This window comes from Manis javanica, chromosome 13, assembly GCF_040802235.1.
Source record: "Manis javanica isolate MJ-LG chromosome 13, MJ_LKY, whole genome shotgun sequence".
Classification (NCBI taxonomy): Eukaryota; Metazoa; Chordata; class Mammalia; order Pholidota; family Manidae; genus Manis; species Manis javanica.
Genome location: NC_133168.1, coordinates 192,375 through 220,335, shown reverse-complemented (window position 1 = coordinate 220,335; position 27,961 = coordinate 192,375). Strand labels below are relative to the sequence as shown.

The window sequence follows — 27,961 nt, the reverse complement described above, 5'->3', positions numbered from 1 at the left end:
ATGTCAGAAAACAGTGTCCAGTTTTCAGTCCAAATCCAATTAGTCAACATATCCCCAGTCTGGACATCTCAAGATAAGCCATAGACTATAGAGGGGCAGCTGGCCACCAGCCTTGTGAGTAAGTCTATTGCTCTAAAACCTCTATGTAGGACCATAGTGGCTTCATGTAATTGAGGGGATCACTACTGGAAACTTATTTAAAAAGTAGAAAGATTCCTAGCTCCTTTGATCTGGGGATACAGCAGTGTGTTGTGAAATGCTGTATGAACTCTGAGATGTCCCAGTAATGTACAAAGTTGTTGTTATTCATCAACATTGAGATGCTCTAGTTTTTGCTATTTCTTTTGACTCTTTATCTGGTTTTGTTGAAAGACCAGCATAGGGGCCACTGTTTGGGGGAAGTATCGCGTGACAGAGAGTCTGCAGGGATAGAACCCGCCATGGTGAGACCTGATCCTTGCCCTTTCATTCCCTCCACGGACAGTTATAGCTTCATCTCCATGTCCTTTCCTCAAAGGTGCTACTTAAAGGGAAACTATATCTGCTTGGCTCAAAATATCTCTGCAAAATAGGCAGTGGCAACTATAGTATTTGGTTTCAATAAGGCAAAAATAAACACAAATTATATCTACTTAACTTTATTTTAAACCACTTCCTGAGATTCTAGTCTTCTAGAAATGTAATTGTGTATCAGATAACAATCCAAGATTAAAGAATAATGCAGGAAAGGGCAATAAAATAAATCGGAAACATTTTCTATCATTATAAGAGGAAATGAAATATTTAGAAACAACTGAATGCTTTTGGCAAAGTTAAGCCTTAGCTAAATAACTGAAGTTGATCGGTGATCTATCTGTGTAACTAGCTCTAGTGACACGTTAGAATCTGACCATTGAATCTCCGTTGCATTGTCTGTTCAGCCACCCTAGCGATCTACCTATCTGACTATTTTCTGGTATTCTAAGATAATGTTGATATGTCTGTGTCCTTTAGAATGTAGGGTTGGCTGCAAGTGGCAGAGACCCAAATGACAGTGGTTTAAAAAAGACAGGGGTTTATTTTCTTTCTTCTCAAAGTCCAAGATGGTTAACGACTGATCCACTGAGTCATCAGGGGCCCCTATTCCTTTTGCATGGTCCAAGTGATCTCGCTCCATGCCTGGTCCAGCCAGCGTGCAGGGAGAAGGTAGGGCACAATCTGGACGCTGCACACGTCACCGCTGTCGCCTCCTGCCAGCTGTATCCAGGCCACGTGGTCTATAGGTGACCACCCAGCTGCAGGGACTTGGAAAATGTCTCTATCTTGGTGGGCCCTGTGCTCAGCTGAACAATCAGGTTCTATTAGTGCAGAAGAAGGGGAGGGTAGAAATCAGGGAGGGACCAGTGATTTTTGACTAAATCCTATGTTAGAGACACTCCTGACCCGAGACCAGTGCAATGTGGTTTTCAAAGCAGCACCAGGAAACTCGATATAAATGCAGATCCTCACCCCACAGCCCGCTTCCCGAAGCTCCGAGATCAGAAACAGGGTGGAGCCCGGCAGTCCGGCTTCTCAGAAGGCCCCCGGGAGACTCTGACACTGCTAAAGTTTGAGAACCACTGGTTTGAGGTGTGCTTCTCCGAAAAGCCAGCTGGGAGGCTGGGCATTAGAGGAGGAGGTGAACTGGGAAGGAGAGGCCCAGAAAGGGTCAGCTTCTGATCCTCGACTGCTCTTGCCCATGTGAAGTGACCCCTTGTAAGACCTCAGGGACCAGCAGCCAGGGGCGTGGCATATGGCAGGATGACCAGGGATGATGGGTGGCCTTCCCCAGCAGCATACTTCACGTTTTCTCTCCTAAAATGAGCCAAGGGGACAGAGGGAGAGAAATCTCCTCATGACCTTCCTCCCCAGCCCTGCCCATAGTCTGCACTTGCCTGCTGGCCACTGAGATCACAGTTCTGTCCTCCCACCAGCAGCTGTGCTGGTCTTGGGCTTAAACCAAAGATGTGGGAGTCAGGTAGGTCTCGGTTCAAATCAAGGTGACCCCTGCTTGGTAGCTGTGAGATCTCAGCCAGTTGCTTAGCCCCCTTGGACCTCACCTGTAAAGTGGAGAAATGCAGCTGACTCACGTATCAACTGAATAATTGTTTCTCCCCAGGTATCTCTCTTTTTGTGGGGGATCTTTGCCATGCAGTTATCTTCTCTTTGCTGAGGTCTTACACACTTCAGAAAATAGAGACCAAATTGATACACACTTTTCTGGAAATCTGAAACCTTCCTTACATAGAAAAAGACAGTACCCCATTTGTAAAGCTACCTTACACATGGGACATCTACAAATCCCTCATAGATATGGTCTCCCTTGAGCCTCCTATGAAGGGAAAAGCAGCTTTATTCCTATTTTATGGGCAAGGAAACAAAAGCTCGGGAAGATCAGGTAGCCAACAGTCACCCAGCAGATTGACGGGGAGCCCTGCTTCAAATCATCAGGTCTGACTTAGATGCCTGCACAGAAACCAGGGTTTAGCTACATCGTAAAAAAAAATCTGTTCTTTTCTGTTTCTCCCAGTAACCTATAAACTCCTTGCATTTCCCAGTCCTCACAGTATATTTGGGTCCCCAGCACCTAATCTGGCACCTGGCATGGAGCTAAACAAATGTTTGTTGAATGGCAAGCTACAGGGAAGAAGTTAAGCTGTCAGGCTCCCTGCTCGGGCCCCACCTGCACACAGGGCTCTCTTTTGCCAGTGTTAGGAGTCAGGGCACATACTTTGTAGACAGGAAGCCTTCCTGTGCTGCCCCTGGAAACGTGGTTCAGTCTGCTCACCACCACCCAGCACCCGCCACCCGTCACGGCCAGCATGGAAGGTAGGTGTGGTCGGCAGGTGTCCATCCTCCACGTGCATGCCCTCTGGCACTCCACCAGCCTCAGCCTTTCTCTTGCAGCCCACGGGTTATTTTTGTAGGCGCTCTGCAGAGCAGCTGTCTCCCAGTGGGCACTGGACTTCTCTCACTGTAATGTCTTTTACCCAGACAGCTGATGATGTTGCTGGTCTCTCGACTCCAAAGATGGGAGAAGGAAAAATCCATGTAATGGGAGAACCCTGCTCTCAGACATCACTGCCCCCCTCTGCCTTGCTCCCGGCAGCGTCCCTCTCCCACTGTCAACACTGGCGTCCGTCTGCTGTTAGCCAGGCACGTGAACAGACTTTTGCCAGTTAGAGATGCCACGCCTCTGGGCTGGCAGGCGCCCTGCTGTCCCTGAGCCCCCATCAGGCAGCCATACGGGTTTCAGGAAAAGGATTTGCCAGAGGGGAACAAGGGAGGGCCCTGAGGGCAACTCTTGCCGCTGTGGGTCCCCCTCGCAGGTCAAGGTCAAGCTGCGGGTGAGCTGTCTTCTTTCCTCAGTTTGATCTGGAGCTGTGCTTCTCCACCCGCACTCATCTTGCTTCATTCAAGGGCAGGTGACCCCGAGTTGGCCCTGGCAGCACTAAAACTGGTGTGTTGTGGTGGACTCTGTTACTCATCTTTGCTGGACCCTGAGGTCAGCCACTCTCTACTGGGTGAATTTGACTGAGAAAATACAATAATAACTTTTTATAGTTGTGAAGAATTTTGCAAAGCCCTCTCACCTCCCCAGGGTAATTCTGAGTGAATTCGGTAGAGTCGGGAGCGCTGTTTTCATTTTAGGGCTAAAGACACTGAGTTCCGGGAAGGATTAAGTAACTGGTCTGCCACATGACGGAGACGAGAGAACGCTGGACAGAGTCTGGACCTCATTCCTGGTAGTCCACAGGCTGGCTCTGTGTCCTGCATCACTCACTTTTTTGGCATCAACTTTCTCATCTGCAATTAAAGGGGAAAAAAAATAACCCCTGAGATTTTGCTGGGCTACAAGAGTCTTTATTTCCAAAGCCACTTAGTTTATAAGTGAACTAAATGAGATTAAACCACCTTATGGCCATGTCCTGCCATGGAAATTGATCTTTAAGTGACATCATTTTCACCCCCCTTAATTTTAATGATGGAAAATTTCAAACACACACAAAAGTAGAAAGAAGAGTACAATGAACCATCACCTACCATAAACCAGCATCAATAAGGACCAACATTTTGCCCACCTTGTTTCCTCCAGCCGTCTTAGAAAAAGTCTGCAAGATTTTACAAGTAAATTACAGATATTATATTATTTCACCTGCACATTTTTTACTATGCATCTCTAACCAATAGGGATCTTTAAGAAAACACATAACCAAGATGCCAAGATCATGCCTACCAAGATCACTACCACCTCTTAGCACTACCCTAGTTATATTTACTGATTTCCTCAAGGGTGTCTTTTTATAGTTGCTTCACCTAAATCAGGATGTGAACAAGTTGCACACACTGTATTTGGCTGTTAATGTCTCTTATAAACCTCTTTCGTTTCACCCCTTCCTCTTTAGTTCTTCTCATGCTATTGATAGTTGGAGAAAACAAGTCATTTATCCTGCAGGAAGTCCCATATCCTGGATTCAGCTGATTGCTGCCCTGGGGTGCCCTTTAACTCATACCTAACCCCACCTCCAGCCCCAAGGCCAAGCCTGTAAGTGGGCTGGTAGAGCTAGAGCCTCGATCACATCCACATTCAGTGTTTCAGCTTCTGGGTGGTGCCACATACTCCCCGTTGCACGGCATTTTGAGGTGCGTGAAGCCTAACTGGCCATTTTCTTTTTTTTGTTCTGAGGCTGAGATTAATTAGAGAATTCAGATATTTTCAGAGATCTCTCCATTATAAATGAACTCATTTTTATTTGCATTTTCCTTTAGCCTACATATTAATCCATCAAATTTAGAAAAATATATCTGCCTTAATGCTATTGTTTTAAATCTTCTTCACCCTTTTTCTATTTTCCGTGGTAGATATTCATTTTCTTCCTCTCCTGCCACTGAATTATTCAAGACAAATGAAAAACAGTATATTAAAGAAAAAAACTCAGATACATTCCCAGACATTTGATTTGGTGTAAGAACAGTCTGCTGCTCATTTCAACAGTTTTTGTTACAAGTGAATTTCATGTTGCTGTTTTGTAATCCTCTCCCCTCTCAGTGGAAATTCTTAAAAGTAATTGAGAATTCATACTTAGGTAAATTATATAAACGAAGGGCCTGGAGAAAATGACAAATAGCCTCTCAGGAATGCATCTCCTTGGGGTACAGTGATCTGCAGGCAGGCAGGCCCCCTAACTGGGGAGCCCTCCCGCCCACCTGCAGTGGAATTGCCTTTCAAGTGACATCTGCGTGTTCTCTGTCACTTGGGCACTGTCACTATATTAACTTCCATCAGGGCACATGCTGTTAGAAAGGAAGCAGCAGGGACCTGGCAGGGTTATTTCTAGTTCTCTGTAATTACAGTGGGTCTCACACGCCCTCTCATGTGTTCACAGCCTGCAGAAAGGCAACATGCTCTATAAGGAGCATCTCTTACGGTAATAGGCAGCTGAGGCTGGGCTTTCAAATACAAGGCTGTCCTTTGTGCTGCTGCCTATACCTATGGTCCTTTCTTTATCCCCTCCTTCCTTTCTCTTGTTTTTAAGCCCTAGCCTGCCTCTGACAACCAGTGTATGACTTTGTGTGAGGCACAAAAACCTTGGCACTTGGGTGCCCCCTCCTCACGAAGGTGTCCATGATTTCCACCCGGGGGTAATCGTTAGGGTCAGGAAGTGGTCAGGGTCAGGAGTGGAGGGTCCCTCCAGGTCTTTAAACTCTATGGTCAGATGGTACTGCTCTCGCCTCTCATTCCACTGAGAATGGGTGGTTCCCCCTTGCTCTTCATGCAGCATGAACTTTCGAAAGGGCTTCCAAGTTCTGCTGGATCCAGCCTCTCCTTCCTCCCCACCCTGAATTCTCAGTCCAAAGCTCCTGAACTTAGTCACAACTTAAACATGCTGCACTTTCTCCTCTTCCTGCCTTTGCACACGCTGTTTCCTTGGCTGTGATCGGTGTCCCTGGCGTCCTCTGGCTTGGCGAGTGCAACCCCAGGTTCACGTTTCTGCTTAGATACCACTTCATCAAGGAAGGCTTCCCGGACCCCCAGAACTTGTAGGGTAGTATCAGAGAGCGCTCGCCACCCAGAATGCCGTTCTTTGTTTACTTGTGCTTCTCTCGCATTAAATGGAATGTTTTGAGGAGTCATTGCTCAGACGCTGGCATTTGTGTCTCTGTTTTCTAGCCCAGTGTATAGCACTTAACTGGGGTTCAGTATGTGTGCCACATGGATGAATAAAATGCCACATACCAACTCTCCTTTCTTTTTTGGAAAATCAGTATCTTCCTTCTCCAACTTTTCTACTTTAGACTTGTCATCTCATTGTGCACAGTCTTGCTTCCTATAGGATACAGGTGAGCACCTTATTACATATATACAGTCTTGTTCTCAAATTTCTGTGTGTGCCTTAACCAGTCTGAATCCCAGTGCAGGGACCAGAAACCACCCCGTTTGCATTAGTTATTGCTGTGCAATGAATCGCCCCACACCTAGCAGCTAGAACGACAAACATTTAACCCAAATACAAGGTTAGGAAGACAGGAGCAGCTGAGAGGCCTGCTTCTGGCTCAGGACCTCCCATGGGTTTGGCCAGGCCTCTGCCGTGGAGGGCAGAGCTAGGGTTGGGTGATCTGTTCCCAGGGCAGCCACTCACGAGGCTGCTGGCTGAAGGCCTCATTCCCCACCATGTGCACCTCTCCCGAGGGCTTCTCAGGTGACCTCACGGCCTGGCAGCCGCTCCCCTGGAAGCAGGGGCCCAGTCCTCAGCATCTCCCACAGCCACTCTCGCTTTTCTTCCTGTTTGTTAGAAACAAGTCATCAAGTCCAGCCCACACGTTTTAGAAGGGAACTGTGGTCTAGAGTATAGTCTGCCGGATTCCAGTCCTTGGAAAGTTCTTGAGGCTTCCTCGGTGGCCTGTTATGGACAGACAGCTACTGGGTCCAGTCTTGTATGTGTGTTTCCGAATTGCCTTTTCAAATCTTCTTGAAAGACTTGTGTTCAAATCTCCTACCACAATAATAAGTATATCTGATTTTCCATGTAATTCTGTCAATTTGTCTTTGTATTCTTTGACATATTGTTATTAGGTGCACAAACATTTAGAGTTGTTATAATTTCCAGGTAAATTTAACCCTTTTCCTATACAGTGATTCTCTTCACGTATAGTTATGCTTTTAGTTAAAGTATATTTTGGTGATACTAACAGCATGGCTTTCTTTTGGTTAGTATTTGCCTAGCATATATTTTTAATTCCTCTATTTTCACCTTTTTTGGATTCTTATATTTTAGAGGTATCTCAGATTAGAAGGAAGTACATAAGTGAATTTAAAAAGACTGGTCTGACTACCTCTGTCTTTTTATTGGATCATTTAGTCTAATAGTATAATTATTGATATACCGGGAGTTATTATTAATCTTATTTTATACCTATGGTGTCCCACTTTTTCCCCCATTCTTTTTCTACCCGTTCTTGTCTTCTTTTGGATTGATTATTTTTCCTCATTTCATTTTTTCCTTTTTGAATTTGGAAGCTGAATGCTGTGTTTCTATTATTTTAACACTTGCCCTGAAAACTTTAACATAAATATTTAACCTATCACTTTTGGTGTTCTGCAGTTTCAGTGTCAGTTACTAGGTGTATGTTGCTTTTCATTTATTTTGCTTGGGTTTTATTGGGGTTCTTGAAAAAGTACTGTCATTTATTAGTTCTGAAAACCCTCAGCCGTTACCTCGTCAAGTGCTGCCTCTGTGCCAACATGCTCAGTCTCTGTAACTCTCTTGTTTTCTTTCTGATTAGATGTATGTTGGGAATCCTCACTGTATCTCAACCTCTTTTCTTTGTTTTACATTAATTTGCACTTCTGTGCTTCCTTCCAGATAACTTCTTCAGCTCCCAGTTCCCTGATCCTCTCTTCAACTGTGTCTTTTCTGCTATTAAACCTATCTATTGAGTTTATAATTTCAGCCATGATGTCTTCATTTCTGGATATTCTATTTATTCTTTAAAAAATCTGCTTGCTTATTTTAATAGTCTTTTGTTTCAGTTTCAGCTTAAAGATTTTCAGGCTGCCTTTAATGTGAATTGGGGTTAAAAATTCTAGATGAGAATCAGGCTGTAGTATGAATTTTCAGGTCATATTAGCCCATTTTAATCAGTGCTGAGTTTGAGACAAGTAGTTTGCCTCTCAGTGTCCACATCAGGGCAACTATATTTCTGGTTTAGCCCGACTGACACTGAAGATACTATCTATTCTGCAAAGTCTTCCAAGCCAGGAAAATGGAAGCTCAAGTTGACTGGTTTAAAAGGGAAAAAAAAAGAGAGAAAAAAAAATTAACTTTCAAAACACTTCAAAAGCAAAACAATACATCAACTAGTTTAAGCTGATAACAAGACATTTATTTAAATGGAGTAAAGCGATACAGGGCAAAACACTACACAAAACAGAAAATGCAATGCGGCAATTGTAAATGGTCAAGAATGGTAATCAGGATAACCTCCTTTTAAGAAAAGTTGCCAGCAGCTACTGCAGCAACAAAATTACTCTTAAAAAAGAAAGAATAACATGACAAGGCTTGTTTTACATAACGGGCTCAGCAAACGGGGACTCATAAAGTAAATGATTCTGGCACCTCAGGCTTTTTTTAATGCAACTGCCTCTGGAGCAGAGACTATTTCTGTCTTGATGTACTTTTTTTTTTTGGACATGCAGATCTGAGCACCTCGTGTGATCTGAGTGGGGCCAAACACGTGGAGCCAAGGGACTGTCTTGTGGACCCCTCTGGAGGCCTTCAGGAAGCATCCGCTCAGTGGTGGCATGGGTGCCCTGCCTCACCTGAGTGCAGGACACCTGTGAGGATCCGGATTATGGTGCTGGGACCCGTGGTCCTGCCAGCAAGCCCTTCCTTAGCAATTCTTGCTAAGGTTATAGCAGTTTTTGCTTTCTCGGCCCTTGAAGAACCTCCCATCAGTTGATTTCTCCAGTCAGTCCCTTCCTTTGTGAGCAAACAGATGCCCTGATCATGCAGCCCAGGAAGGGACATTGGAGATAGTAACAAAAATAGCCTGAACTCTGAACTCTCACCCCATCTTAGGCACTTTCCCAAGTGCATTGCTTGTCTAAAGTCACTTGATCCTCAGAATGCTCTGAGATATTGTCTTGTATGTAGATGTTGCAACATTGCCCAAATCTAGGTCTTTCTAAGGTCTCCCAAAAAGACAAGACCCAAACATTACTGTGCTTTCTGATTACCACTCTCTCCACTACCAATGAATGAAGCCCCTCAGAGAGTAGCTTATGCCCTTGGAGGCTTTTAGCCCATATGTGTGCATGTCTGTTTATATACACATAAATATTAATGCATGGCAACTGCAACAGATGGAAACCATAGGCCAAATGCTTCTCGACATCTGCAACATTTAAAAAAAAGCTCACAAAAAAACAGCAGCAAAGCCCCTTAAAATTTACTTGGGAACCTACTTACAACCCATAGGAATTATTTTATCTTTTCCATTGCTTTTAGGCAACTGTGCCATGCACTAGAGAGTTAAGCTTGAGGCTTCTGGATTCTATTCTTTGCCTTCTTGAAATATTTATTTTATTAGGCACAGATAATGCTTCCTGTATACTATGTATTCTTCTACCTTTAGTAACTTTATTAAATACCTTAATCCTCATAACAGTCCTAGGAGTAGGCTGCAGAAAGTTAAGTAATTGCCCAGGTCACTTGAAGTGAAGAACCGAGGTGGCCTGGCTCCAGAGCCCACTGCCTGACCTCCTCCCATGTCACTGTTCTGAGTGTGCAGTTCTGCAAGTCAGTGGCGATTCGCTGATAAAATGAACCGTGACCTCCTATTTGTTTTGATGGGGGGAATCCTTCTCTCTACATGGTAAGTTCTCATCCTCTTCAATTAACGTGTGTGTCAGTTCCCAGCAGACGCTCAGAATCAATGGGTGAGTCGCGCTCCGCGCAGGACAGCAGAGGCCCATCAGACCCACTCCGCTTCCCACGGGTGCAGACTCCCTGACGGCAGCATGGGTCCTGTGACTTGCCCGGGCCTGCTGGCCAGTCTGCAAGCCAGCCAGCCTCTCACCCTTCTCAGGAGCGGTCACGACCCTGCATCCTTAGAGGAGCTGGTGGAAGTCACCTTCAACGACAGTGCTAATTAATACCCCTTATCTTTTCAGCTCCTTGATCCTCAATTATTTGGTATTAAAAGCACATTTATATTTAAAGGGGAGAGGTGGCTTTCGTGCCTGCTGCTTCCTGACCGCTCTCGCAAGAGGAGGACTGACCCCCCGGGTGCAGACCGAGGCTACCATTTCCAGGGCTCTGTCCACGGGCATTTTTGTCATTAAACTACACTTTTCCACTCACCAGTCAAAGGGCTCCCTATCAAACTGGTTTAACAGCAAATATGCTTGTGGTGGTGGGAGGGAAGGCCTCTTGGAAGAGGATAGAAGAGAATGTGTCCTAATTCTTAGCACAAGCCTAGACCAGACCAATGACTCCCTTCTTCATGCAGGACCGAGCCTGGGAGGGGCCGTAAGGATCACCAGACTGAGGCCTTCCTGGGAACAGTAGGGAAACGGTGTCCAAAGAGGGAAGCGGATGCTTCCCTGGGAACAAAGGGAAACGGCTTGGTCAAAGGACACAGCGAGCTGAATGATCAGAAGTGTTGGTGATTTATGTTCACCCTCAAGATTCACCAGCTGCCCTGCTCTCAGCCAGGGCGCTGGGCCTGCCAGACTGCATCAAGAGACACCCTGCCCCTTGGCGTGGCCGTGGAGGTCAGGACGCAGCAGGATGTGGGTGAGCTTTTGTTCCTTCCCACTCCTCCTGCAGCCTGGCCTTGACCTGACAGCATCCCTCTGTGAAGGCACAGCCTCCACGGTGGCCGGCAACATTCTCAGGTCATCTCTGCCGCTCACTCTGCTTCCTCATTTCTGTACTCAGCACATAACTTTCACCCTCTCCCATCACTTTGGATTATGTGGTTTTTTTTGTTCTCACTTCAGTATTTTCATGCACACTTCCAATTCTTCAAACATCACCTGTACTTTTATTTCTTAAGCCACATGTCACTTGCAAACATTCCCGTATTTATCCTGACCGTGAACTCCTCGGGAGCAGGCATGGCCTCGCATTGCAGGGCTGGGACTGTGTCTGTCTTGTTCTCAGTCACTGGCATAGCCTTGGCACCTGGTGTGGATGGGCATTTCCCTGCATGAAAGCCAGGTGCCCAGTAGGACCACAAGATATGTCTGCCAGGTAAGAGAGCTGTTCACTCAATGCCGTCAGCCCAATGAATGGAGAGATGTTCAGATGTACCTGTAGTTGTGTGATTCTGAGGAAATTCTGCAGCTTTCTTAGCTTTATAGAAAGATATGTGATATGCAATTCTGTGTTTTCCTCTTTAAGGTGCTGAGAAAATTTACACCGAAATTGTGAATGGAATGCGTGGAGTTTCTTGGATGGGAATTATATATTTTTGAGAAAGGTAGAATCTGGTAAGAATGCTATGTTGGAGGAGGGAAATGCCATTTTGAAATCCTTTATTTATTTATTTATTTTGGCTTAAAACAACATGCAAGAGTCTTTATTATCTGAAAGAGAGAGTGGCTGTCCCAGAGGGAGTGCGGGGAGAGAGAGAGGCAGGGTGGGGGAGAGGGAGAGAGAGAGAGAGAGAGGGAGAGAGAGAGCAAGGGGACAGAGAGACAGAGACAAAGAGAGAGAGAGCCTGAAATCCTTTATTTTTATAGGAAAGTAGAATGGAGACTGTGAGGGGCTGAGAAATTATTGCATAACAGGCACAGAGTTTCAGCTTTTCAAGATGAAGAGTCCTGTGGGTGGATGGTGGTGCTGGTAGCTCTGCAGTGTGAATGTAGGAAATGGACACTTAGAAATGGTTAAGCTGGAAAATGCTGTTATGTGCATTCAATTAAAATAAAATATCTTGACATATCAAATTAGATTAAAAAAAGGATGTAGGAATTTGAATAAAATAACCAATACACTTATTAACTAGCCATATGGAAAACTCTTTGTATGAAAAACAGTATTATGTCCATACTTTCTCAAAGTCCCTGGTACGCTTAACAAATTTGATCATATGGGAAACCACAAACTTCAATAAACTCCACTAAATGTAAATTATTCAGGCTACATTCCTTCACCGCCATGTACAATCACTAGGAACTAATAATTCATGAGATGATGTGTTTCGTCTCTCAAACTGGCAAACGCAAAACAATAGAACACCCACCCTGGGGCCCTAAAGGCATGTCAAACGCCCCTCTGGTCATCGCACAGGATGGGACTGAGCCCTGGCAGGTCAGCCATTGAATGTCTGCATTACCTAAGAGAAGATGGTGAGGACTTACGCTCGGTGCTCAGGTGGCGACTGGGGTGGTGAGGATGACAGAGGAGGTCAGCAGAGGGGGCGGTGAGGGGAGCACGCCCTTGGATGAACTGTGAAGACAGGCAGGAAAATGGTTAAAGAGGGGAGAGGGCAAACTGCAGGCAGGGGGAATGGCGTACGTGGGGAAGGACGCAGGAGGGCAGAAGCAGAGGGGAGAAGTCCATTCCCACGGGTGTGGTGTGGCGGTGCCCTCGAGCTCTCCCTGACCAGTATGGACAGCAGGCCATATAAGCTCTTAAAGGAATAAAAGTCAATTTCTTTTTCACTTTGTCATTTCAGAGGGTTTGCATCACTTCCTCTTGGGAGGCTCTGGGTTGTTTTAAGTAGAATGCAGCTACAAGGATAGGTTGTTTTGGTCCCATTTCCCCCAGTGTATCCCAGTGTCTGATTCTGTCCTATCTCTCAGATTCTCCCAGTGAACTCTGCACAAAGGGCAGTTGATAAATGTGGCCAATTTCACTTTACTCCAAATGAGTCGAAAGAGGAACAGTTCAATGTCTTCTTGCTTTGAAGAGCATGAAGTGCTACTGTACAAAGGCAGGGCACCCATTTGTCACCATTGCCGTAAGCAGAGTGTCCACCAGATATCCCTAAGGTCTTTTCTCCAAGAGCCTTGTTGAACCACCTCAAAGGGAACCATTACTTCTGGCTGGAGCCTCTGCTGTTAGTTCTTCAAAATCAGAATGATGTCCCTGAAAATCCTAGTTTTCTTTGGAGTAGTCAAAAAGGATATGACAATACCTTAATAAATCAAAGGGTTTCTACCTGGTTCTGACTACTTTCTACTAACCCCCTTTGTGGGGGAGAGGTACACACCCTCTCCCACAGAGGGAATTATAAGGGCACATGCAAATCCCCCACACTTCAGAGGAAAACCAAACTCTCAGAAATGTTCTTGCATAAAACAGGTTCTACTTTGCAATAGTGCCAACATCATAGATTTTTAATCCAGGTGGAAAATAATTCAAGGACAAGATGTGAGCATGGAAACCACGGACGTGCACCCCAGACCCTTTGGCCAGCCTGTCTGCCAGTTCTGCTCCCTGCGTTCTCTCTGGTCACCTTATTTCCCTCCTGAGGCAGGATTCCTCCTGTTATCTGTACCTGCCTCCCAACCGGATCCTCACCTTAGAAGTGGTGCTGATACCAGGTGCTGACCCCTCTTCTACGTGAGCCTGTCCCCTGCTCATAGCTGATTCAGGACTGGGTGGATGCCTGACCCAACCTGGCTGACGGGAGTTTCTGGCTTGAGGACTTGAAGTGTGGCCCAGATAGACAGGGCCTGAAAGTTGTTGGGGCTGAGCGTGGCTGGTAGAATCTTTAAGTCCCTTCCCACCAACTGTAACATGACGAGATGATGAGATATCATTCCCCTGATCACCATGTCGTGTGGCAGAGCTGACCCCAAGGGAAGGAGCTTATGTGGCAGACCTTGATCTCATCATTCCGTCTCTTAGCAGTGGCAGAAGACAGAGAGATCTGAAGCATGGGTGGACTTCAGCGCCCAGGGAATGTCTTGAAGCTGGAAGGGGCCGTGTGTAGAGAAACTACAGTGGCCTTGCCGAGGTGGCAGAGGCCCCCTGCTTGCAGCCAGCCAGGAAGAGGCGAGCTCAGTGTGTAATCTCAGGGAAGTGGATCCAGCCAGCAACCTCCCTGATGGTGAGAGGGCTCCCCCTCAGAGCGTCCTGGTAAGAGCCCGGCAGGGCCGACATGGTGGCTTTGGCCTTGAGAGAGCCTGAGCAGAGAGAGCCCAGTGGAGCCATGCCAGTTTTCTGACCTAGAACTGTGAGCTAAGACGGTTGTGTTGCTTTAAGCCCCTACATTTGCAGTAATTTGTTATAGCAGCAACGGGAAACGGATGCATGGGGCAGCAGCGACATGCTGGGAGAGGCTGGTGACCTCCTGCTGGCCAGGGCCTCAGCTCCTCCTTTTCTTTCCTTCCTTCACATTCTTCGCATGGTCCCATGACCTCTGTAAGTATGCTGCAATAAAGTCCCTCTTTATGGGTTACAAAGTCAGTAGATTTGGTTTTCTGTTGCTTATAACACAAGGAGGCAGAGACTTGGGTGTAAATTTGGTATCGGGTGATGTGGCTTTGTGCAGATTTATGGGAGATTAAGTGAACTTCAGGAAATCTCAGAACCTTAGATGGGTTGAAGGTTATTGAAAAAAATCTATTTTTTAAAATGTTTGATTGCATTTTGAAGACATGAGTTGGAAGTGATGGCAATGTTAGCTGGGTCTGCAGATATGCCTGCCCACATAAGCCCAAACCACATTGTTCGTTATTAGAAATGCTCTGCAAGGCCTGCCCATTTGGGTAGGGCATATGCTCTGAAGCTCCCGGGAAGCCTGAAGATCAGTTTTCACCAGGTAGGAAGCCAGGTGAAGCCGCTTTAGGAACTGGTGAGGCCAGAGGCCCGGAGAGTCATCCCACCGCCCCCCAGTCCCAGCTGGTCATCGCAAGTGGAGCACAGATCCCAGCAGGGACCATGCCGGCCTGGCCTCTGGCCAGGCAGAGTGAGGGGGCAGAGGGACAGCTATGTCCAGGTGCAGACAGCTGTCTGGGCAGATGAGAAGGGGCCGGCTGACAGAGAGGAAGAGGCGGGGTGGGCCATGGGGTGTCCAGAGCCTGGGAACACCCCTATGCCTGGACTCCCAGTCGCCTCTGTCATGGAGGGTCAGTCAGAGGGGAGGTGGGCCTGGGGAGGGAGCTCCCTAGTCACTCTGCACCGAAGGGTGGGGCTGGGAGTGCAACAGGAGAAAGGAAGGGAGAAGTAGGGGACAGATGCACCCCTTTAAAATTTTCCCTGAGTGGGGACAGTCCCTTTTGCCATATGCCTCTTGGAGAGGAGCGGACTGAGCTCCCCAGGTTTCTTTTCAGATATTTCTATACATGCCACCAAGCATTAGAATTTGTTTACCTTCTAAACGATCCTTGGTGCAGAAAGCATGACTGAGTTAGTTACAGATAATGAAACGTAGTCCTTTTTGGGTGGGGTCAGTGGAAAAAGGAAGAGATAAGGCCAAGGACAGGGAGGAGGGGCTGTGAGGCTGTGGTTAAGCAGGAACAGAGAGTAACTGGGTCTTGGCCATTCTTCTAAAAGGAAGAGAACTCTAAGATTTTTGGAAGGCTCTCCTTTGGCACAAGGACGGAAACCTGGATGGCTTACAGAAAGCTGACCAGGTGTCCTGCACCCATCTGGCAGGGGCTCAGCCCGGGAGCAGGGTGAGAGCCCGGCTGGTACCAGACAAGCCTCATGCAGACCAGGTGGATTTGGAGAGAAACCCAGCAAGCCGATCCTGCTTGTTTGTTTTTCTACACTTGAGTTTTGATTTTTCTTTCCCTTCTCACCAGATTCTTTAGAGCTTAGTATGTTAATTTATAGCGTTTCTTCACAGTGGGAAAGAAGTAATAAATTGGCTGGCTTCCTAGCTGAGAGTCAATCTTGGTATTCCATTCACAGGAAAACCTCTTATCTCCCCTAGTCTTTTCCCAAGAGAGCCTATAGATTAGGCATTTTGCCATTTTTCAGATCTTTACCCAGGCTGAAACTAACTAGAGAGCCATCATTTAAGGTAAAGAACAGGTTGTCCAATGGGGCTGTCTGATAAACCAGGGGAATGAGATATTTGGGATTTTTTTTCCTTCTGTTCATCTGCTTAGCAGTGTTTCAGCAGCTCGCCTGCTCTGACGCCAGTTCTTCTGGGTGTGAAATGGGGACCCTAACTGACCTGGGAAAGCCCACAGGTCCAGGGGAGGGTCACCGCACGGGCACGGCCCATCCAAGCTGTGTGCCATACCGCACGGCCCCGCGCCCCCAGCCTGCCTGGGCCCCCAGCCTGCCTGCGCGGTTAGCCGCCCGGAAGGAGGCGCCTACTGCTGATGCCCGGCGGGCGTCCCTCGCGCTGCGGAGCCCCTGGCCCTCCAGCAGCCTCCCCTCTGCTGGCCGCAGCCTTCCGTTAGCCACTCCCAGGCTCGGTGGGTCTTCTGCCGCCAGAGAAAACTCAGCTTCCTCCGGTGCCCTCCGCGGGAGTCCCCCGGGGTTCCCCTGACCCTGGAGCCGGCGTCCGTGAGCCCCGGGCTCTGCCCGCAGCAGGGTCCTCGCTCCCTCCGCACTCAGTTAGTTGAGAACCACGGCGGCTTGTATTCAGGGAGGGGCGCTCTCCTGAGATCAAAGAATGGGGGTCATAAAATCTGTATTTTGGTACATCGTAGTTGACAGAGATTTCCAGTTTCAAGGAAACCAACTGTGAGATGGCTTCACAGATGGGGAAGTGGAGGTCAAGCGTGGGCCCTCCCTGCTCGGTCTTGCTGAAGGAGGGGGCGGAGGCAGGCAGGTGGGAGATTTTATAGCCCCTGCTGCACACCCAGGGGGCCCTGCCGCACCTCGCCTCCCTCCTCTGCCTGGGCTGCGCTGCCTGGGGGCCTGTGGCCGGAGCCGGCGCGAGGGGGATGCCGGAGCTGTTGTGGTGCTGGGACGGTGGTTGGACAGCGGGGTGGGGAGGAGGAAAGGATGGCCCCCAGCATCAGTGCCCTGCCTGACCAGCCGCAGGCACTCAGGACACGGGTACCGAGCTATGTGGCTCAGAGCCAGCAGGGCCGCCCTGACTCTTCCTCACTGAGTCTAAGGTTCCCAGGCCATGAAGGGGGTGTTTCTTGCCTCGCTGCCCTGTGCAGTGGCTCTGAAGCAGATGCGAGCGGGCCTGGACCGAAAGGCACACACACATGTATGGTGGTTCTCTGATACGGCCCCTGATGGGGGAAGGCAGTGGCCTCATAGCTACGGACAGCTGGTGAGCCCTGTCCTGCAGTCCTGGTCTCTTGGACATAAGTCTTGTCTCTGGGTCCCCACACTCTCTGGTTGTCCTCTCATGGCTCCACAACAGCTGATGATACACAGCTGACGGTTGGGCGAGAATCACGTGAAAATCGTATTCTTCCCAAGCTGCCTGCTTTGGTCTTTCTGCGTTACCGGTTTCAAGCTTTCTGTCCTTGTCACATTTTCTCTGCTTTAGGTGTATGTTTAGAAGGCCATAACATTATTCTTTATTGAATTAAATTTGTCCTTACTTAGGACCTTTTCTTATGGAATTTAATTTACAAATTAATACTTGCAATCTGATCAAAAGAGTGCTTGGCCCACAGCAAGTGCTACATAGGAATTAGCTTCCACTAACCATTATTGGTTGCTTACCTGCTTATATGTCTCCTCCACAGAAAGACCTTCGCTGGTTACCCTCTCTTAGAAGAACATCATCCATCAATCTCTCTGCATCGCCCCGTTTTCTTTTTCTTAACAGTATCTATCATTATACATACTCTCCACTCCTCTGCTAGAATGCAAGCTACATGAGCTCAGAACATTTATTTCCTGGACAACCATGCAAAATTTTCTTTTTCAATTAATTAGCACTGTTTTCCGAGGCAAGTGTGTCCTGGCTTGTGAGAGCCAGTTGTGTGCGTCTCTTGCCAATTCTGTGTTCAGTGATGTTGAGACAGGGACCGTGGTGCAGTCAGAGTAGGGTGGGGGCCTCTGGAAAAAGACCCTTACCAAAACTCCATATTAAACAATTAAACAAAAACAGAGTCACATGAATTCTCTAAAATAAAATATCAAACTAAGAATATAAGCATTCTTCAGTGAAGATTAGTTAAAACTAAAAAGCCAGGAATAACCCGGCCTGGAATGTTTGAACATCCCCCAGATAAGATAATACCTCAGCATGGCCCACGTCTTGTTTGTGTCAATTAAATTAGGCTATTGTAAAATTTACTTCAGCTGCTAAAATGCCACGTTTATCTTTAACTTTACCCAGAGGCTGCTTTTCCTCCTCCAGCCCTAATCAAGTCAGTAACTCAGCTCACCTGGAAAGCAAGGCAAGCAGCCCTGACTGATATGCTCCCAAAACAAGGAACTGCTACTCTGAGAAAGGATCAAAGCAGTAAATTTCTTATGGTAACTCTGCAAAATAGTCCAGAAAACTGATAGGAAACTTAGTGTCTCTTCAAAGATAAACATTTAGAGACCATCTGGTGGGTTTGCATCCCCAGCCTTTTGTCTCTCAACCGCCTATAAAACCCCTAGACAGCCGCACCGCCCTGGGCTCTCCCGTCCCCTCCTGGTGTGAGCCAGGAGCTCCGTCTGTCCTCTCACTGTATCTCTCGGTAAAAGTCTCCCTGGCTCTCCTACCTGACTGTTTGCTAAGTTCATTCTTTGACTCCACAAACAAGAACCCCGGCATCAACGTCACATTGGTAGCCTGAAGCCAGCCGTGGTGGGAGTGTTCACACCGTGGACATCCGCAAATACAGCAAAGCAGTCTCTCCCCTCCCCACCCCCAAGTTGTTAGACATTTACCAGCACTGCTTCTGAAGGACCAAGTCAAGTGCAAGCCAGTCACTCAGCCCAAAGGACTGGTGTAGCAGAGTAAAGGTGGCCACAATTCCTAGGCACTATCCCTTGCAAATGGTAGAATCTGCTTATCCAGCCCCTGGAATCTATAGATTACAGTGCCAGTTCAGGCTTACCCTTTAAGAGGACTGGCAACTTCTATCTCATTCTTCTGGAACTCACCTTGCTGTGAGGAAGTCCAAAAAGCTTCAGGGAGAAGCCCACTCAAGGAGAACAGTGGTCACCGGCTGATAATCTCAGTTGGACCGCACACCAGCTGCCAAGCCTGTGAGTGAAGCCATCTTGCGGGCAGACACCTCCAGCCCCAGGCAAGTCCCCACCAGATGCGGGGGGGTTGGAGATGAGCCTCTGTGCCATGAGCTCGGGCACGGAGCCAGGTGGAAGGACGTGAGGTGGCAGTTGGAGAGCAGAGCCTTTACACTGAGACGTGAGACGCGGCGCCATCGCTGGAGCTGTGATGGGAGTTGGGATCTAGGGCCGGGAGTGTGGCCGCAGCAGTGCGTGGCTAAGACAGGGTGGGAGAGGAGGTCTTTGGAATGAGGAGCTCAAAAAACGGCAAAGCCAGGGTGATGGAAGATTGTCCTTGGAGGGGCTGAAGTTTCCAGGAATGATGACAGAAATATTGGTACAAGGGAAGACCATTCAGCCAGGCGCTAAAGTTGGAAGTGAGGGAGTGACCTGAGAATCAGTAGCTGAGACAGCCGAGGAGGGGTCGCGGGTGCTATAGCCTGTTGGCATGTTCTTCAGGAAGAACTGCGATCTTTAGGGGTGGAGGCTGCAGACACGGTCTGGAGGCGACAGCTGAAGGCCGGCTTGAGGCCCTGTGTGAGCAGTAGGCGAGGCCCATCACTTGGAATAGCTGCGCCGGGAGCTTGGTGCTTGCTCCTATCGGGCCCCACGCTCGCCTTTTAAAAATAATGTTTTGGAACTCCCCAGGTGTAATATATTGCAAAGATAGAAAGAAAGTAACTTATAACAAGTTAATTTTATTTGACATGTAAGAACATCTGGTTGTGACTATCCAAAGGGCCTAACGAAGTTGTTCACTATTTGGACCCACTGAGGGGACGCTGTGAATGTGGCAGCTGCACAGGCCGACAGTGGGACGGTGTTGCCACTCCAGATGTGGTTTTCCAATACGCTGTATGACTCTTGGAAAGTATACAATATGAGTGCAATATTCCTGCAATTTATATGGATGTTTTATGTCTGGAAAAGTCAGTACATTTTAAAACTGTGAAAAATGCTTTGGGTTTATATGCAGAATAGGGTTAAATTCTAGCGTCAGATTATTATAAACAGTTTCCTAAATTATGAGACTGTTGGCAGGATACAGAACAATTCCTCATTGTGAGGGACTGCAACGCTCATCACAGCCAATCCTATCACCCTGGTGGGGGAAGCACCGAGTCATCGTCTGACGGCTCAAATTTCCAAAGTGCTTCTGAACCAGAGTGACCAGGAGAGGTTCAGAGACGAAGCTGGAGGTATGGGGGCTTCGCTGGTGCTCCAGAGGGCAGTTTGAAAGGCTTTGGGAGGTGAGGGTGCAAGGCACAGTGAGATGAGCAGCTACGAGCCCAGATGGTAAGAGCCTGGGCTCCCCAGAGATGTGACCCGACAAGCTGCTCCCAGTGGTCCCTCGGGATGCTGGGAACTCAGGCCAAATTGCAGCTTCCTTCACAGAAGGCCCCCAGCAGTGTGCAGACCCCTGCCCAAGGCAGCCTTCCTCCATATCCACCACAGTCCTCATAGTGGTCGGCCTAATGGCAGCATAATGTCCTGCAGCGCTGGTACTGAGTCATCACCCTGATGTTGGATATTTATGTTGCTTCCAATCTTTTGCTATTTAGAATTTGTTCCAGGGATTGTTTTCAAGTGTGTACCTCTTGGAGATAAACCTCTAGTATTCCATGGGTCCAAACACCTTTATCATTTTTTTTAATGCCTTTTGCTAGCTAGAAGGACATTTTAGAAACCAATTTACAAAGCCATCAAAATTTGTGAGCATATTGGTTTCACTACAATTTCATCAACATTAAGTGTCATTAAAGCCTTTTCCTGTTACGCTAGTGGTTATAAAATGAAATCTCAGGATTGCTTTTAATTTAGGTTTTTTGATTATCAGTAAGGATTTTTCCATGTTTGTTTACTCTTTGTATTTCTCTGCATGAATTGTTCATGCCCTTGTGCATTTTCCTTTTGAAGTCTCAACATTTTTGTTCTAAATATGAATGAACCCCATAGAACATGTGCACACGTGCATGCACACACACACGCACACATTAGCTGTCTGTCATTACTGATAGAAAATTCTACCTTCTGCTCTCCACCCTACCCTGTCCCTGCCAGTCCATTTTCCTTTGGACACTCTGCTTTTGATGAAAAGTGAGGCAGTATTAGATTTATTATTAATAAGTTGTGTTCCTAAAGCAGAGGTTCTCAACTTTGGCTGCACACTGGAATAACCAGGAGAGCTGTAAAATCTACTGATGACTGGGTTTCACTTCTCACTTAATTGGCCTGGGCACTGGGTTTTTAAAAGCTCCCCAGGTAATTCTGAGATGCAGCCAAGATTGAGAGCCATGATACTAGAATTTGTAAATTAGATGTTGGGTTAAAAATGATGTAGGAGGTGGTGGTGGGTGGATGGATTAAGCTGCGAGAATGGGCCTGTTGGGATAGTGGTGGACAAGTCAACAGAGGGTGGGAGCTGGGGGGTTGAAGTCCAGGCTACCTGCTGACATAGTAAGTCTTGGTGTATTTCTTGGTCCTAGTCAGGGCCCACTTTTTCCTGAATTCATCCACAGCCAGGCTGCCTGCTCCTTCTGAGTTTCTAATACTATCTTTTCTAATCAAATCTTTTCCTCTAAGACATGCCAAGGGACAGAGCCTCCCCAATCTCATAACTTCACCCCTATACACCCAACGCCCCAGCAGTCATAAGAGGGAACTCAAGGGTAAAAGGCTCCCTCGGAGGGTTTTCCGCAGTCTACTCTCCGAACCCTGTTGCTCCTTTTGGTTTATTTTGGAGCGAGGAAGGTGGTGCGTGTCCAGAAAGGCCCTCCTCCCACTAGTCTCGGATAACGATGAGATGCACTAGCCTCAAAGCCTACCTTTTTCTGCTTTCTTGCTCCCACTGTCTGATGAAGACCTCAGCCTTTTAGCTGAAGCTCCTTCCAGTTATTTGTAGAAATCCCCAGGATGTGTCTCCTGTGAAACAGAGATTATGCCCTCCACCCAAAGGAAAATGGTGCATTCCCGCTGTACTGCCGGTGGAACCATGCAGCCACGCGCTTGGCCTTGGCGCGTCTGGGGAGGGTCCCGCCGTGCACAGTCAGCGGGCCAGCCGCACCTGGGGGTCCACGAACCCATCTCCATCCGCGCGGTAGTGCAAAGCTCCCGCAGGGATTTAGAGAATTTTAAAGGACGTTGAGTTTTACTTGGATATTAAAGCTACTGGGAAATTAATATTCCATAGCACAACTGCCTAATTGGAGACAGGGACAAAAACTCTTTACTGAAAATAGAAACAAATAGCTGCATCTCCGGTGTCTTCAAATACATGAGTTGGGCTCTGGCTGGAGTGCCGAGGGCTGGGGGCAGGCCCTGGGGTGCTCCCTGCTGCGGCCGCCCCCTGCCCGGGGCCGCGGACCCAGGGGGGGAGGCGTCCTCTCTGCTTCCCTTTCCCTCCTCGGAGCGCGTCCCTGGGCACCGCCGCGTCGCGCTGCCTGGCCGCTTCCGTGCCAGGCTTCCTGCCAGGAGTCTTTGTTCGCTCTCCGGCCTTCGGTCCGGTTTCCGCTCTGGGCTGCGGCGCTCGCCGTCCCCTCTCCCGCCCTGCCCCTCTCCTTCTGCCTCGTCAGCTTTCCCTTTGTCCTTCGGCTGCCCTGCCTGCTCTCCCTGCCGGCAGGTCTGAGCTGCTGCTTCCCCCACCCCTGATGGCATTTTCAATGTGATCGCATCCTTTCGGGAGACGGAAATAGATGGGTTAAGGGGGAAACTCATCCTTTATAAACTGCACCCCCCGCCCCACCCAAGATGATGGCAAAGGAAGGGGCTGTAGATACAAGGAAGTGTTCACCTGGAGGTTTGATTTTTCTAAAAGATTTTAATGGTCCATTGTTAAAGAATCTTATTAACCTTAAACTCACCGCTACCGTGTATGGCAAGCAGATCTGGCTTGAAAGCCAGTTTCACCACTCACAGTGGGAACTCAGGCAAGTTACTTCAACTTTCAAGCACTGGCATTTTGCTTTGCTTTTTTAGGTCTGAGAAATGGGTATGATGATAGATAGTGCCTTCCTCAAATAGTTGCTATGATGATTAAATGAGATGATGCACTTAAAGCACCTGGCAGTGGTCCCACAGAGGTCGGCTCCCCGTGAGAGCTTGCTAGCATCATTTACCTCTTCAGGCCTGCGTTGTCCAGCCCACCCAGATGCACGGGGTCTCACTTCCCCTGTAGGCCCCTGCGGTACAGCTCTCCCAGCTGATCAGATTGCTCTTTGTTGTCTTTCTGCTGCCTTCTTCTTCCCTCTACTGTGCTCCTTCTTGCCCTTCCTTCTTTCTTATTTTATCTTCCCTTTCACGTTTTCTTTTTACCCCTCCATTCTCCTACAAGGACTTAAAAAATATATCCAACACAAAAAGTTGAATTTAATAGTTGAAGAGAAAATAGGTGAAGGGAAAATGGCACAAGAGAGGTACCATAAAGCCAGAGTGAAGAGGAAATGCATCAGTGAATGCCGTGGCTGGGCATAGTTGTCAGCTGGTGGAACCATTTTACTGAGCTCCCTAGCAGCCAAGAAAAGAAGGACACAAATAATTACGAGTAGGGAGGTCCATGAGATTAAGGGAATATATGAAAATTGTGGTTCTTCTCCTTAGCACTTTTGTGGATTCTCATGAAAGGAATGCTGAGTGCTACAAGTAAATGATGTCTAGCATGGTAACATGTCTGCTTCATAATAGGTATGACAATAAACTCCAAAGACGTGTCTCTATTGTATCCTTCAATATAGGATGATCATATATAGCTGAAGTTCAATCCAGTAAAAGCATTTGTAAAGGAACGAAAATAATGTGCTCTATGTATGCAATTCTCCAAGGTTTGGCATGCTGCAAGGATAAATTTTAGAATATATAGAGGAATAAATAGACTCAATGTCCTTCAGGCAATCCTCCATAGATATTATCTCTGGTGACCAGGCTTTGAAAAGTATGTGAAAGTAGGGCTCAAGGCAAGCCCTGAATGTGATACCCTCTGCTGTTGTTGAAGGACAGAGAGACGTGATTAGATAATCAGCCAGGGAGAGAGTAAGAACAAGGCTGTTTGCATAGAAATTAAGGGCCAAATAAACATATTTGTTTGTGCAGAACTATCCCATCTCTGTATGTGGGGTGCTGAGAGATTATCTAAAGGCAGGATCCAAATAGTCTTTGATTCGGACACCAGGTAGTTTATGGTACATTATTAAATGACTAGAAAAGGAGGTTGCCATTTTGGGCACAAAGAGATGAACATAAGCACAAAAAGAAAATACATCAAAATGCTTATAGAAAAAATCTCTGGGAAGTGTATTTTTGGGGTGATGTGTCCTTTATTCATTATTCTACAATGAGCAGGTATTACGTGGTTATTAGGAAAAAATAAGGAATTAAGTTTGTTTTCAGAGAAAAAGAGCTACTCTGGGGCTTCTCTGATACATGGATGAGAAGGCAAATGCAGCCCCGAAGTCGCACAGCTGGTTCTCAGCCCTGGCTACACTTCAGAATCCCTGAGGGACCTCCTAGGGGGCACTGATGTCCTGGCCCCACCCAAGATCAATTAAATTAGAATCTCTGAGGGTAGGACCGGGGCATTGGCATTTTTAAAAAGTTGCCTAGGTAGTTGAAACACAAGCTGGGCTGAGAACGGCCACTCCACTGGCCGTAACTGAGCCTGGGCAGCTGTTCCGAGCAGGCACTCTTTCTTCAGTGGCCTACAGTTTTTAGTGGGTGATCTGACATCAATCAGTTCATTCCGCAGTCTCATTCAGTCAGCTCCCAGGCAGTGCCTGGCACACACAGCAGCCTCTGAACTTAAAACAAAGTAGTACTAAATGAATCCCTGGAGGTGGTTTGCTGTCTGTGTCCACAGAAAAACACCTATGTTTAAGCAACACAGTTTTTTATGAATTATTTACTGGTTGTATTATCAGTGAATGGCTTTGATGTCCAAATAGACCTTCTGGCTGTGATTGAGAATAGAAAGGGTGATGATTTTGGTTTTTCAATAGTTGATCTTAGTCATTCTTTTGGTAATCATTGGATATGAGGACCGTTTATTACATCAATTTTTTGATGCATGACAAGACCGTGAGTTCTGTGAGGAGAGGGCCTTTCATTCTTATCACTCCACCTCCCTGACCCAGGGAAGCACCCAGCTCATAGTAGACACTTAATAAAAGTTGTTAAGTGCATATCAAAGAAGTGAATAATAATGGAAGCATAATAATATACTTTGGAAAGTATTAATCTATTTCCCCTACTACAGGTTAGGGTGTTAGTGTGTTGGGGGAGGACAGTGGATAGATATGCATGCACACTTGCAACAGTAGTATCAAATTATTTAGACAATTGTCAAAGAAGTGACTGAAAAAATTATCCAGTCATACTGAGGTGTGTTGGTATGTGAAAGAGTGAATGAAGCAGTTTTCTCCCAGCACAACAGCCAGATCGATCTTTTAAAGACAGAAAGATCACATTTCTCCTCTACTCAAAACCCTTCAATGACCTCATATCATACCACATACAAGAACTAACTCAAAATAGTTCTAAAACCTAAACATAAGAGCTAAAACTATAAAACTCTTAGAAGAAAACAGGGGGAAAGCTTCATGGCCTTCAATTTAGCAATGATGCTTCGTATATAACACCTAAAGCACAGGGATGAATTAGGCTACATAAATATTAAAAGCTTTTGAACATCAAAGAACACTGTCAAGAGCATGAAAAGGCAACTTACAGAATGGGAGAAAATATTTGATAAGGTATTGATATCTAGAATATATAAAGAACACTTACAACTCAACAACAAAATGCATAACAGCCCAATTAAAAAAATAGGCAAAGGACCTGGATAGATATTGCTCCAAAGAAGATAGACAAATGGCCAATAAACAAGTGAAGAGATGTACAACATCACTTATCATTAGGGAAATGTGCACCAAAACCACAGGGAGATAACACTCACACCCATTAAACAGCTATTATTAAAAAACAAAATGACAAGTGTCACTGAGGATGAGGAGCTGTGCGCACTGGTTGTGACAGCCATTATGGACAACAGTAGGGAGATTCCTCAGAACATTAAACAGAATTGCAGTATGATCCAGAATTCCACTTCTGGGTATATAACTAGAAAAACTGAAAATAGGGACCCAAAGAGGTATTTGGGTGGCCATAGTCATGGCAGCATCATTCACAATAGCCAAAAGGTGGAAGCCACCCAGGGTCTCTGTTAACAAATGAATGGATAAACAAAATGGGGTAAAAACAGACAGTGGAATATTATTCAGCCTTAAAAAGAGAGGAAATCCTGGCACCTGCTACAATATGGGTTAACCTTGAGAACATGAGGCTAAGTGAAACAAGCTGTCACAAAGGGACAAATACTGTAGATTCCACTTAAATGAGGTCCTAGAGTTGTCAAAATCACAAAGGCAGCAGTAGGACAATGGTAGCTTGGGTGGGGGTGAGAGGTGATGGGGAGTTTGTGTTGAATGGGTACAGTTTCAGTTTATGATGATCTGAAGATGGATAGCAGTGAAGGCAGAACAACAATGTAAAGGTACTTAACTACACTAAGAAGTGGTTAAAATGATACATTTCATGTCAGGTGTGTTCTACCACAATAAAAAATAATCTTTGTCACTGTGCTTGGAATAGGTGCTCTTATTCTACTAGCATCCATTCCACATGTGAGGAACCTGAGTCTCAGAGTGGTTAGGTGATGCGCCTAAGGTCACCCAGCCTAGCTGGGTGCTGAACCAAACCAGATCGGCCCCTGGCTCCGCATCAGAATGAAGGCCAGAGTCCCTGGCATGTTTTGTGAACGACCTGCCCCGCCTGGCACACGCTCTGCCCAGCCCAGGCCTCGCGGGTCTCCTCCTGTACTGCCCCACCTCTGCCCGCGGTGCACGGGCTCTCCTGTCTGCATGCTCTCTCTTACTGCTTCCAGGTTTTTGCTCAACTGTCTGTCACGTGCTTGGTGAGACTTCCCTAAACACCCTGTTAAATTCCAAGCCTTTCCTCCATCACTCTCCCCACTGCTTTTCCTGCTTCGTTTTGCTCCATATCACTATCTCCAGCTGACAGAACGTATCTGTATTGTACTTACCTTCTGCTGTCTGACCTGTTCCATTAGAGAGTCACGACCATGAAGGCTGCAGTTTTGGTCTATAGGTTCTCAGCTTTATTCCCAGCACCTTGAACAGTGCCTGATATAATAGGGGATGAATTAATATTTGTTGAATGAATGAATGAATAAATAAATAATGAAAATATCATCAGCTTAGACTGGATGAGCTATAACATCTCACTCGGTTAACTTTGTATTTCCAGTTGTCCCTTCACAGGCGTATCGGCTCTAATCTCCACTAGCTTATCAGTGTGAGGAGCCTTCATGTCTTGTCTCCCCAAAGTGTCCCTATGACTCAAAACTCATCACAGAAATCTCATACCTGTGTGTGTTAATTGGGTGCTTGTGGAAATCACGACTCAGATGCTAAGAAGAACTGGCAGGTCCTTCACCATGTCCCTATCGAAATATCTCATCACAAAGTTTCCCAAGTAAACTCATGTTCTGCGCTTTGGAAAAAGTGAAAATGCTCATTACCTACCCAGTTTTGTGGTCTCTTCAGAGTTGGAAAGTGATGTCAGCTGAGTGAGAAGCTCCATTGCAATCCCAGTAGTGCACCTCAGGCTCGGAACAAGCACACGTCAGGGGAGGCCCTGCCCACTTTGTCTCTGCTCAGCTCTAGTCGCTACTTTCCTGTGCGAAGAACGCCCTCAAACTTCAGGCAAAGCAGGAGAGATGTCTTTGTTCGAGAGTTTCTTGCAAGAGCCCAGATTTCTCTGCA

The 27,961-nt window shown here is 46.9% G+C and overlaps 1 long non-coding RNA gene across 3 annotated transcripts; it reads right to left on the bottom strand.

Annotated features, from left to right (window-relative positions):
- Positions 1–636: 636 nt before the first annotated feature.
- Positions 637–27,961, bottom strand: LOC140845775 (uncharacterized). 3 transcript variants are annotated; one of them, XR_012124655.1, is made up of 5 exons: positions 27,722–27,961; positions 27,220–27,319; positions 12,389–12,476; positions 3,612–3,825; positions 637–2,078 (listed from the first exon to the last, which is right to left on the bottom strand). It is a non-coding gene; the product is annotated as an uncharacterized lncRNA (long non-coding RNA). The 3 variants fall into 3 exon arrangements; XR_012124654.1 differs by having other exon boundaries at positions 637–3,825; positions 12,364–12,476; XR_012124653.1 differs by having other exon boundaries at positions 637–3,825.